Raw genomic sequence first — 12,269 nt, forward strand, 5'->3', positions numbered from 1 at the left:
CGGATTTCTTCATATAGTCCATTATAAAGTCTACTTTCCCATTTGTGGTTAATAGATAATCCAGACAGTGGAGACTTTGGAACTCCTTGTAAGAGAATACCTTAGATTCCTGTGAGGAGAACACAGGTTAAAAATCCATTGACCTGGGTGGGTAGGGTAATCATCTGGTTCATTCTGGTACCTCCTACTGCAGGTCACCTTGTAATAGATGCTTCAGTGAATTAAATTCTAGCTTTATTCAAAGAACAGCAAAACTCTGGTCTCTTCAGAGTTTGGGCCACTTTAGAGTTCTTGTGGCTAATTCTGTAAAAGCAGTGGGTTTTTCTACAAGCCTTGTGATGCATGTTTTAAGATGATTTTATAAGATCCAGGAGTGTCCTATGTTTACCTGGGCATACCTGATGTATACTACCAGCTCTGTTCTAATAGCAGAAACTAATCAGGAGTATGTAATGCTGTGTGTTATTTCTGCCTGTGGTCTTCTGGTCTCTGGCTCATATAAATATCTATCTATGTAAGCTCATCCGTTTTAAGCTTATAAGCTGTGCTGGGCAAGAGTTATGCCAAGTTTACTCTATGTAACAATGGCTGCCTCAACTTCCACAAGAGAACTCTCAAAGGGCATCATCTAGTGCACAAATGGAGAGTTCTAAACAGCCCATATCCCCACTTCTCAAAAGAGGACAATTTTTAGTAAGCTGGTCTGAGTCACCGGGTTGTATCAGTGAATTTTTGTTTGCATCGGCTAATTATCATCTGCTGTTGCCCCTAACAGTTGATCTGAATTTCATCAGAGTCCGCGTACTGAAAGCCCTAAGACCAGAAGCTGCTAAGCAGAAGTGAGCCCTGTAAGTGATGTGGCGTCATTTTTGTCACAGTATATTGGTCAAAAGCAAGTGTCGGACTATTCAGGATTCAAATGGAGGAGATCAGACAAGGCATGATCACCAGGAGATGAGGCCCACTGTGAGAGAGGAGGGAAATATTTGGAAGGGAGCTACTACACTGCACTATGCCAAATGCAAATTTAGATGTGTACTATTGATCATATTAGTCCTTTGTTCAAAATCTAGTGGGTCTGGGTCATCTATTGACTTTGAGCCTAGTCATAACTGCCCATCCCCAGTTGTGACGCACACATTTGCATCAGCTGTAAATAAGGCCCACAATTTCTTTTTGTTTACAGATTCCTTGATCCACCTGCTACTGCTTCCTTATCATACTGCTGCTTCCCTTTGTCTGCAAAAGGGAAAGGATAGAGGAGTGAAACATGCATTTAAAAATCATTTGTAATCATTTGAAGGCTCTTTGAAAATAAGATAGGTGAATATAGGAGTTAAAATTGGTGTACAGGGGCTCCTGGGTGGCTTAGTGGGTTAAAAAGCCTCTGCCTTCAGCTCAGGTCATGATTTCAGGGTCCTAGGATGGAGCCCCACATTGGGCTCTCTGCTCTGCAGTGAGCCTGCTTCCCTCCGCCCTGCCTGCCTCTCTACTTGTATTTGCTGTCTGTCAAATAAATAAAATCTTAAAAAAAAAAAAAAAACACCAAAAAAAATAAATAAAATGGGTGTACAAAGAAACTACATTTAGACAGTAGTAGTGGAAATGAATATTCAGATCTAAATCATTGTTGTGATTCTTTTCCTGGTTTCAGCCCTGGCGGGTGGCTGTGCACCCTTTGCAAAGGGTAAAGTGATTACTGCTAGCTAATCCTTTGTCACAGCCATTCTTCACCCCACCTTGGCTAACAGTTTACCTCACTAAGTAAAGGAAGTCCGTTGATAACAAAACTAGGCAGGCTCCATTGCAGATAGATTAATCTAGGGGAGGAAAAGACCTCTGTATCTGGAAGGATGCTGTAGGACATTGATAATATATCTTACAAATTTTGTGTTTTTATTTTAGAAAGTTACAGTTTAATACATGTTGTTGTTGTTGTTGTTGTTGTTGTTTTTAATTTTTTAAAAGTAATCTCTACACCCAATGAGGGGCTCGAACTCATAACCCCTAGATCAAGAGTCACGGGCTCTGCTCACTGAGCCAGCCAGGAGCCCTCCAATACTTGTTTTAAAAATGTTTTTAATGCCCCATGAATAACTAGCATGTATGTGTGCTTGTAGCTGCCAGAATCCTCCTAGAATGCGAAACAGAGCCGTGGACAGCCAGATTGGGATAAGAAATCCACCTAAATTAAACAAGTGAGAAGAAAAGGTCCAAAACCTTTAAGAGATTATTTCCTTTGAGGCAGTTTCTTTGTTCATTGTGTAGCATTTAGAAGCTTGTGATTCAGTTATCCACTGCAGTAGAATGAACTTTCCCACATATTAAAAATACATGTTTGAGGGGTGCCTGGATGGCTCAGTGGGTTAAAGCCTCTGCCTTCGGCTCAGGTCATGATCCCAGAGTCCTGGGATCAAGCCCCACATTGGGCTCTCTGCTCAGCAGGGAGCCTGCTTCCCTTCCTCTCTCTCTCTCTGCCTGCCTGTCTGCTACTTGTGATCTATGTCTGTCAAATAAATAATAAAATCTTTTAAAAAAAATACACATTTGATATTTCTCATGATTCTGAGAGTTGGTTGGTTGGTTCCTTTGTGGTTTTGTTTGGGCTTACATAGTTATGTTCAGCTGTAGCAGGGATCAGCAAAATTTTCTATAAAGGGCCGGATAATGCATATTTAAGGCTTTGTCTGTGTTACCTATTATTCTATTACCTATTTATTTCATTTTTTTTAATAAACCTTTGAAAAGCAAAAGCTGTTCTTAGTTCAAGGGCCCAACATACAACAGGCTGAGGGCCAGATTTGCCCCGTTGTTTTCCAAATGCTGAACTGGAGAGTCAGCTGAACTGAAGGTCCAAAGTAGTCTCACATGTCTGGCCGCCGGTGATGCTATCCACGGAGGGCCACAAGTCTTCTCCTGAAGGAAGAAGGAGTCCTCCTTTTTCCAGGAGGATTCTTTCGTAGGAGGATGTGGCCCGTCATCCTTCACAGGCTACACTGTCCTTGTGTGGGCAGCATCTATGCAGGTGGAGGGTGTCAGACTTGTTAAAGCATAGCCTGGGGAATCAACAAGGTCACCTATGTCACATTCTGTGGATCAGAGGAAATCCAGAGGCCACCATGCATTCAAGGGCTCGGCAAATAGTCTCTCACTCTCTATGGGAGTTGCTGTAGATACTGTGGCTGCAGCTAGCGGAACTAAATGGCAGATTTCCACTGTGTGCCCCACCAAGGAAGATCAAGGGTGGATGATGACCTTGACATTAGACTGGCTCTGAGAGCCTTATTCGGATCATTTCAGATTGAGTCATAAAACTTCAAATTTATGATCTCTGATGGGAGCTTATTGTCTTCCTGTATCCTATACTCCTGCGTTTCCTGTAAGCTAGCAGGAAGGTTGAGAGATTTGATTAGATGGAAAGAATCCCTCACACTTTATGATGCCATTATACTTAACATCCTGTTTCTGATTCTGTGCGCATTGACTCACTTTCCTCACTACTTGTTTAGAAGTGCCTCTGCCTTGTGATTATCCACTGCCTGGGAGAAGTGATTATACCTGCCCACTGTGATATATCTTCCACAGATACGTATTGAATTTAACTGAATAGTTTTCTGAAGCTTAAAGTCTGATTATTTGCTTACTTCACAAAAGAAAAACAAATTTAAGAATCCCAGTACTACCTATACATTCTAGAAGAATAGCATGCATCAAAGAATTATATTTCATACCCAGATCCTGTCTAACCAATCAGAAGGTTAAACTTCCTAGACATTTTCCAAACACATAGTCAAGAGTTAGGAAGCAGTCTGCTTAATGATAAGTTTGAGCTAGCAATCACCTTTAAAGACTTACTACATTTTAACTTTAAATGTGTCTGCAGGTGAAAATCGAAACGTAATAACAGTTTGTAATATATGCTGGGTATGTTCCAAGGCAAAAGTGATTCCAGAGAGGGTTTCTAATCTACAGTAAATGCTGCTACTAATTGCTCGGTTGAATTTCTTAATATATGTTTTCTCCCAAATCTCATTGTAACTCTGTCTTCTTCTATTTGATGGAAAGCTTTGACAATTTATTATGTTTAGAAGCAGCTGGGGTGGCTTTCTAATTGATGATTTGTTATCTTATATTTCTTACTTGACTGTCCACATTTTTCATTCTCTTCAGCATTTCCTCCAGTGTATCCTGTCTTACTGAACTAGATGGATGGTGCTGCTTTTGTGCAAAGGCAGGCAGTATTTCAGTCTCTTCTCTGTGTCCTTCCATCAGACTGTGAATACATGCAGGGCTGATACTAGATGACATATCTTATGACTTGAGCGTTAACAAAGTGTATTCACATATACTGTATCACCTGATTGTTAATGCATCAGTCCTGTGCGATGGATGCTATCACTGTCTTCATTTGTCAGGTGAGGAAACCAGTGGACAGATGTCCCAGAATACCTCAAATTTAACATGTCCAAGTCAACCTTATAAAATCTTTTTATTCTCCAGATACCTGATTTGGTTAAAAGCAGCCCCATTTATCAGTCACCCAAATTTGACCTTCAGTTCTTTCATTTTCTCCCTAAATTCCACAGGTCCAGTCAGTCACCAAGATCCTGTGGATTCTCTCTCTCTCTCTCAGACCACGACCCTTCTGATCCATCACCTGCTTCCTAGAAAGCTTTATCTCACACCTGGGTTTATGTCTGAGCTCTCTATCTGCTCCCCTGACATCCGGGTTGCCTGTCTGGTCTTTCACGTTGAGCAGTCTTCCTCAAACCCAAATCTTTTCAAGCACTCTTGTTTTAAATTGGTCAGTGGTTCCCTGCAGGGTATAGTCCAAAGGGCTATAAAGCTCTTCACAATCTCTCTCAGCCTACAAGTTTCTCCTGTCTGGTTCCTACTGTGGGCACATTTTCATGCACTTGTCTTTGCACCCACTGTACCCTCAGAATGTAGTTTCACTCTCTGAATCCCTCCACCCTGGAAACTCACCTATGTACCTCACTCAAGGTCCATGCTTTCTGTAGTAGTATTTCTCAAACTTGAATATGCGTGAGAATTGCCAGGGGTGTGGGTGGGGGGCATTGGTGTCTTGTTACAAGCAGATTCTGATTTAGTAAGTCCCTGGATGGAGTATGAAATTCTGCACTTTAACAGACTGATTGGTGATAGGATACTGCTAGTGGGTGGGCCACACCTCAAGGAGAAGAATCTAGATCTGCAATGTCCAATAGAACTTTCTGTAAAGATAAACATGCTGTCTCTTTTTTAATACTGTGGACACTAATCACTTGTACCTATTGAGCACTTGAAATGTAGCTAATGAGACTGAAGAATTGCACTTTTAAATTTTACTTAATTTTAAGTAGCCACATGTAGCTAAGTGGCCACCATGTTGAACACTGCAAATCTATACAAATCCCTTTTCATTCTTCAAAACTCATTTCAAACACGGCTCAACCTCCAACCAGCTATATAATTTGTGGAGCCCAGTGCAAAATGAAAATGCAGGGACCCTTGTTAAATTATTAAGAAATTCAGGATAGCAGCAGCAGAGCATTAAACAAAGCACAGTTCTAAATGCATGAAATTCCATGACCATGAAGACTGCCCTGCAAGACCAAGAGAAAAACTAACAAAAGATATGAAGAGGAAATTCACTGAAGAGGAAATCTGCATGGTCAATAAGTGTTTGAAAAGATGCACATTTTCATAGGAACCAAGGAAATGCAAATTAAAGGCACAATGAGATATACTTTCATACCCCCAGAAATTTTAAAATCTAGTAATACCCTGTTGTTAGTATATCATCACTGCTGGTGAAGGTATTGTGTATCACTTCTCTAGCAAGTTGTACCACCTCTCTAGCAAGACTGAAGATGTATACCTGTCCTGTAAACCAGCAACTGCACTCAGGTGTCTTCCCTGGAGAAACTCTTGCACATGTGAACAAGAAGACATCTGCAAGAAAGTTTATGACAGAGGTCTTACACCGAGAGGAATTTAAAACAAACTGAAAATAAACAAATGGGAGGCTGATAAATAAATGCAGTATTTTCTTAAGAAGAATTTTATGTAACAGTAGAAATGGATGGATTAGAACTCTATTTCTGTTCTTGGATAGATTTCAAAAATATAATATTGATCAAAGAAAGCAAGTTCTAGAAAGGTGTTATTTATGAATATATTTTATAGACGTGAAAGCCATAGCTATATATTGTTTGTCAATACACATGTATGGTAAACATATATAACAAAGCACAAAAGTGATAAATGCCAAAATCAGCTCAGTGATTACTTTTGGGGATGGGATAAAAAGACAGAGACCAGAGTGCCCAGGGCGCTTCACTGGATCCACAATGATTTGTTTCTTAAAAAATAATGTTTTGGCTGAGACAGACACACACACAGAGGAAATAATGCAAGTACTAGAAAAAAATAACGGAAAATTACTTTTTAAGAGAAGGAAAATTCTGGGGGTGCCTGGGTGGCTCAGTGGGTTAAAGCCTCTGCCTTCAGCTCAGGTCATGATCCCAGGGTCCTGGGATCAAGCCCCGCATCAAGCCCCGCATCGGGCTCTCTGTGGAGCCTGCTTCCACCTGCCTCTCTGCCTAATTGTGATCTCTGTCTGTCAAATAAATAAATAAATAAATAAATAAATAAATAATATTTTAAAAAAGAGAGAGAAGGAAAATTCTGCATAATGTGACTCAAAATTGAGCAATAATAGATTCACAAATGTATCTATAAACAATTTTAAAAACTTTTTTTGAGAAAAATCTTTAAAGAAAAGTAGAAAAAATTGACAACTTGGAGAAAATATTTGTGTTGTATATGATTAAAGGGCCACTATTTTTCCTCAGTATTTTCATTATGAACATTGTCAAACATAGCAAATTTGAAAAATTATGCAGGGAACACCTATATATGCACTCATTTTTTATTTGTTTTGAAGTAAACTTTAAACATCATTATACTGCTTTTTAAGTACTTCTTCATGTTTATCATTAATCACAGTTAAATATTTGTTTACAGGTGTCTGCAGATATAAAATTTAAATGCAATGAATACACAAAACTTAAGTGTGCATTTATTGATTTTTGACATGCATACACCTGTGTAACTCAAACCCCTATCCACAGATAATAGTAATATATAAAGAGTAAAAATTGAGAAGACAAATACCAACACAATAAAAAAAAACGAGTATAAGATATGAACAGACAATTTCACCAAAAAAAAGAAATACAAATAGCCTCTAAATGTATGAAAAGATGCTCAATCTGTCTATAATAAGGGAAATATTTAACAATTAATAATCAGAAAAGGAAATTAAGAACACAACTCTATTTACAGCAGCATCAAAAAGAATAAAATGCTTAGGAATTAACCAAGGAGGTAAAAGACTCATATGTTGGAAACTATAAAACATTGCTCAAAGAAATGAAGGAAGACATGAATAAATGAAAAGATATTCTGGGGATGCCTGGGTGGCTCAGCCAGGTAAGCATCCCATCTTGGTTTTGGCTCAGGCCATGATCTCAGGGTCCTAAGATCAAGCCCCATATCAGACTCTTCACTCAGCACTCCCTGCTCTCCCCCTCCCTGCCACTGTCTCTCATAAATAAATAAAATCTTAAAAAAAAAAAAAGATATTCTGTATTCATGGACTGAAAGGCTTAATAGTGGTAAAATGTCAGTATTACCTGAAGTGATCTACAGATTCAGTGCAATCCCTATTAGAATTCAATAGCACTTTTTTTGCAGAAATAGAAAAATCCATTTTAAAATTTGTCAGAATCTCAGGGGACCCCTGAATAACCAAAATAATCTTGAAAAGAACAAAGTTGTAGGTCTCATTTCCTGATTTAAATACTTATTTCAGAGCTATAGCTAATCAAAACAGTGTGGTATTGGCAGTAAGACCAAGGGGATAGAATAGAGACCCCGGAAATAATCTGTCGTATATATGTTTGAATGACTTCAACAAAGGTGCCAATATCATTCATGGTGAAAGTACAGTCTTTTCAACAAATGGTGCTGGGAAAACTGGATAGCCATGTCGAAAAGAATGAAGTTGGACTCTGCCCTAACAACATATACAAAACTTAACTAAAAATGGATCGGATATTTACACATAGAAGCTAAAACCATAAAACTCATAGGAGAAAAGGTAGAGGAAAATCTTCATGACACTGGAGTCTTCTCGCTTGTGGAAAGGCAAAATGTATAAGCACCATGGGGGGGGGGGAGTGGAATTTGGCAATGTTACCTTTGACCCAACAATCTCACTTCTAGGAATGTCTCCCAAAGATATACTTGGAAAAATATGAAATTACAGGCACAAACCTATAAAACTGTAAACCACCCAAATGTCCAGTGACAGGGAACTGGTTTAATAACTTGGTGCATCTAAGCAGTGGAGAACTATGAAGCTGTGGAAAGGAATGAGAAATATCTTGATATATTGGTATGGAACAATCTCCAGGCTATATTGTCAAGTGAAATAAAGCAAAATGCAAGAGTTTTTTATGGTACACTACCTTTTGTATGAGAAATGGTGAGAAAATATTGGTACGGTGAGAAAACCCTTGTTTGTATTTTTCACAAAGTAACAATGAAACAATACATCAAAAACTAATAAAAATGGCTTCCTATATTGGGAGAGAGAGTGCAGGATCAAAGGAGAAAGAGAAGAAAAAGTTCTGTTGGTGCATCTTGTTATATAGTTGTGGCTTCTGAAGCATATAAGTGGTTTCTATAATTAGAAAATGGGAAAAATAAACCCCTAAAATTGAAAACAAATGGAAACAAATGAACATAACCATATATCAATTTGGTACCGTAGCTATGTAGATAAAATAATTACTTCATTTTAAAATACAACATACCCCTCATGGGATGTATTCTAAAGAAAAAAGAACTGTGAAGAAATTTTACACTGCATTTAGTTGTCTTATCTGTAGTAAAAATAGTGATGACAGGAGAAAAAGACAGATAAATAATTGTGTTAATACCATTAGAATTTGAGATTTTCACTGCAAAAGAAAAGTATAAAATTTCAAAAGTTAAGTAAAAACAGTAATGACTGTAATGAATTGAAATGTCAAATGTATATAAATCTGTTCATGACGATGCTTTGAAGAACACATTGGTTACCATTGGAATTTGCCAGATTACTAAGTAATGTCATTTAAACATTAATGAGTGAGGGGGTAGTCAAGTATCCTGCCTTTCCTGTATAAATGGAATAATTGATGAGAAAGAGTTCTTTGTAGGTGAGGAAGGGTTTTTGTTTTTGTGTGTGTGTGTGTTTTTTTAATTTCATTTATTTATTTGACAGAGAGAGATCACAAGTAGGCAGAGAGGCAGGCAGAGAGAGAGGAAGGGAAGCAGGCCCCCGCTGGGCAGAGAGCCCGATGCGGGGCTCGATCCCAGGACCCTGAGATCATGACCTGAGCTGAACCCACTGAGCCACCCAGGTGCCCCTTTGGTTTTTTTTTTTTTAAGATTTTACTTTTAGTAATCTCTACACCAAATGTGGGGCCTGCACTAATACCCCGAGATCAAGAGTCATGCATTCCACCCACTGAGCCTGCCAGGTGCCCTGAGGAAAAGTTTTTTGTAGATGAGTGCCAGCTAATGAATAAGGAAACAATGATAGGATAGACCATCACCATTTTGCATCCTCTAGTGATGTAAAGGCTATCTGGGAAACATCACTGACATATTAGGTAAAATGTTGATAGGTAACTTTACAATAGAGAAAACTGGCTATACCACTAGAACCCAATGATCACTTTTAGTAATAATAAAGCTAGGACAAAAATGTGTACTTTGTGGTGTGATGTAATTGGACATACACAACCATTTGATGTAATTGGAGTACATTATTAATTCACAAATCAGTTAAGTATTCTTGCATAAAAAAATCTAATTAGGCTTCTAACTCACCTAACAGGAAATATGGGGGACAGAGGCATAATTAGAGCAGTGATAGGAGAAACATCAATAGCTTAAAATAATTTTATTAGTGGGGCACCTGGGTGGCTCAGTGGCTCAGTGGGGTAAAGCCTTTGCCTTCGGCTCAGGTCATGATCCCAGGGTCCTGGGATCGAGCCCCGCATTGGGCTCTCTGCTTCGAGCCTGCTTCCTCCTCTCTCTCTGCCTACTTGTGATCTGTATGATCTTTTTAAAGGATTTTAAAATCCTTAAAAAAAATTGTATTAGTAAAAGTACGGGAAAATGGAAATAAATGAACTAAACTTTCAATTCCAAGCCTAGAAAGTGAAGAGTAAAAGAACCAAAGAAAGCAGGAAAAATAAAATAATAAAGCAGAAATTAATTATTGGAAAAGCATAAATTACAGAACTAATAAATAAATCCTTGGGAAAAGGAAACAAAATAGTTCTAGGCAAAAATTAAATAGACATACTACCAGATAACCTAATCAGGAGAGGAAACAGAGCGTAAATACACAAAACAAGAAATGACAAGGAAGACCTAAGCTTTGCAATGGTAGAAAATTTTTAAAGTTAGAGACTACTTTGTACAACTTTGTGCAAATGCCCTTGAAAATCTAGTTGAAATAAATAATTTACTAGGAAACTTAAATTTCCAAAATTGTCCCTAGTAGAGATAAAAGTTTAAACAAATCAGTTTTCATGGCAGGGATAGAGAACAACCTATGCAGTAGAGATCTCTGTAAACCACCATGGAGTGTTTTCAAGGAATATTGTTTAAAAAAAAAAAAAGCAAGTTGTGGAAGAGTATATATACTACTATAATACAAACATTTTTATAGGAATGGGAGAAATAAGATGACTAGATATTTGCATATTATTATTACTATTTTTTTAGAGCACACTCCAATGAGGATGGGGAGTGGGAGGGGAGGGAAAAGGGAGAGGGAGAGTCCCAAGCAGTGGGGCCCAACGTGGGGCTCAATCTTATGATCCTGAGATCATGACTTGAACCAAAATCCACGTTGGACACTTAACCAACTGAGCCACCCACGTGCCCCTGTATTTGCATCTAATTTTAAAGAGAAATACAAGGATACACCAGAAATGAATAAAAATGTTGAAATAGTATGACTTCTCTGAGCTTACTTCTTTATGTAGTTTTCACTTTTGAACCATGTAAATGTTCTGCATATTAAATCAATAAAAATTTAAAAACAAACCCTAATGTTGAACACTGCTACAAATTAACCTCACTAATTAAACTACTGCATTGGTAACATAATCACTCAGAAAAAAAAATTTAATTCCGTTTACTTTTAAGCACAGTACTTCCTTAACAGAATAATGACATTTTCTTCATAGGTCTGGTTTTTAGAATGCTATCAGTAAAGAAATTCTGAAATTATTTTGTACATGTTAAGAGAATTGTTGGAAACCAGGAGATCTTTCCTCACTATGGGAGAAGGGAGATTCCAACTGGAATAGGAGGAGATTAAGAAGAATCAGGCTGTGTGTGTGTGTGTTTAATTAGATTTAATTGAATTGGAATATCAGTATTAGCTCATACTTCTTTAAAAGTGTTTATTTCCTAGCTCTGTCTCCTGAAGAAGCCTTGAAGCAATAATGTTCCAGTAATACTGGGCATACCTCGTACACAGTTTCTAAAGGAACCCAGGTTCTTTGAGGAAATGGCTGATTTTATGTCTGGGATACAGGAAATACACAGTAAGTTGAAAACATCTTGTGTGAAAAACTGAGAAATTGCTAAAAATTAATGGGGACATGTCAAAAAGATACAGGAATTAGCTTAAAGTTTTTCCTGCTGCCCAAATTTATGATACATTGAACATCAAAAAGAGCAATGATGATAATAGCTTATACCATCTTGAGTCAGAAAAGAACCCATTAGTCCATAGTGACACTCAAAACAAAGGTGGTGGTGGAGGTGAGCTATCTTCTTTCAAAGGCTGCCAGCTAATAAATGTGAAAAAAATTACAGAATTAGGAAAATCACCATTTGCAACCACTATTGTTATCATTCAGGCAAGGATCATCAACGGATGCTGAAATTATTGGATGGAAGATTTTTGAGGATTATTGGGCAATGGGATATTCACACATTATCATGTATCACCCCCACAGATTGCAATATGGTACACACACACACACAGTGTATTGACACTGTACCCTAATCTTTATAAGCTTTCAGTAGCCAACAAATGGGCTACTGAAACAGTAATCTTCAATGGAAGAGGAGTCTTTGTGTGTGTTGTTTTGGAATGTTCCTCACTTCTAGAGACACAAAGGTAT

The 12,269-nt window shown here is 37.9% G+C and overlaps 1 pseudogene; it reads left to right on the forward strand.

Annotated features, from left to right (window-relative positions):
* The first annotated feature begins 639 nt into the window (after positions 1-639).
* The window catches only part of LOC106006114, a 49,418-nt pseudogene continuing 37,788 nt past the window's right edge, over positions 640-12,269 (forward strand).

This window comes from Mustela putorius, unplaced genomic scaffold, assembly GCF_011764305.1.
Source record: "Mustela putorius furo isolate JIRA1106 unplaced genomic scaffold, ASM1176430v1.1 tig00003834_pilon_pilon_pilon, whole genome shotgun sequence".
NCBI classification, from domain to species: domain Eukaryota; kingdom Metazoa; phylum Chordata; class Mammalia; order Carnivora; family Mustelidae; genus Mustela; species Mustela putorius.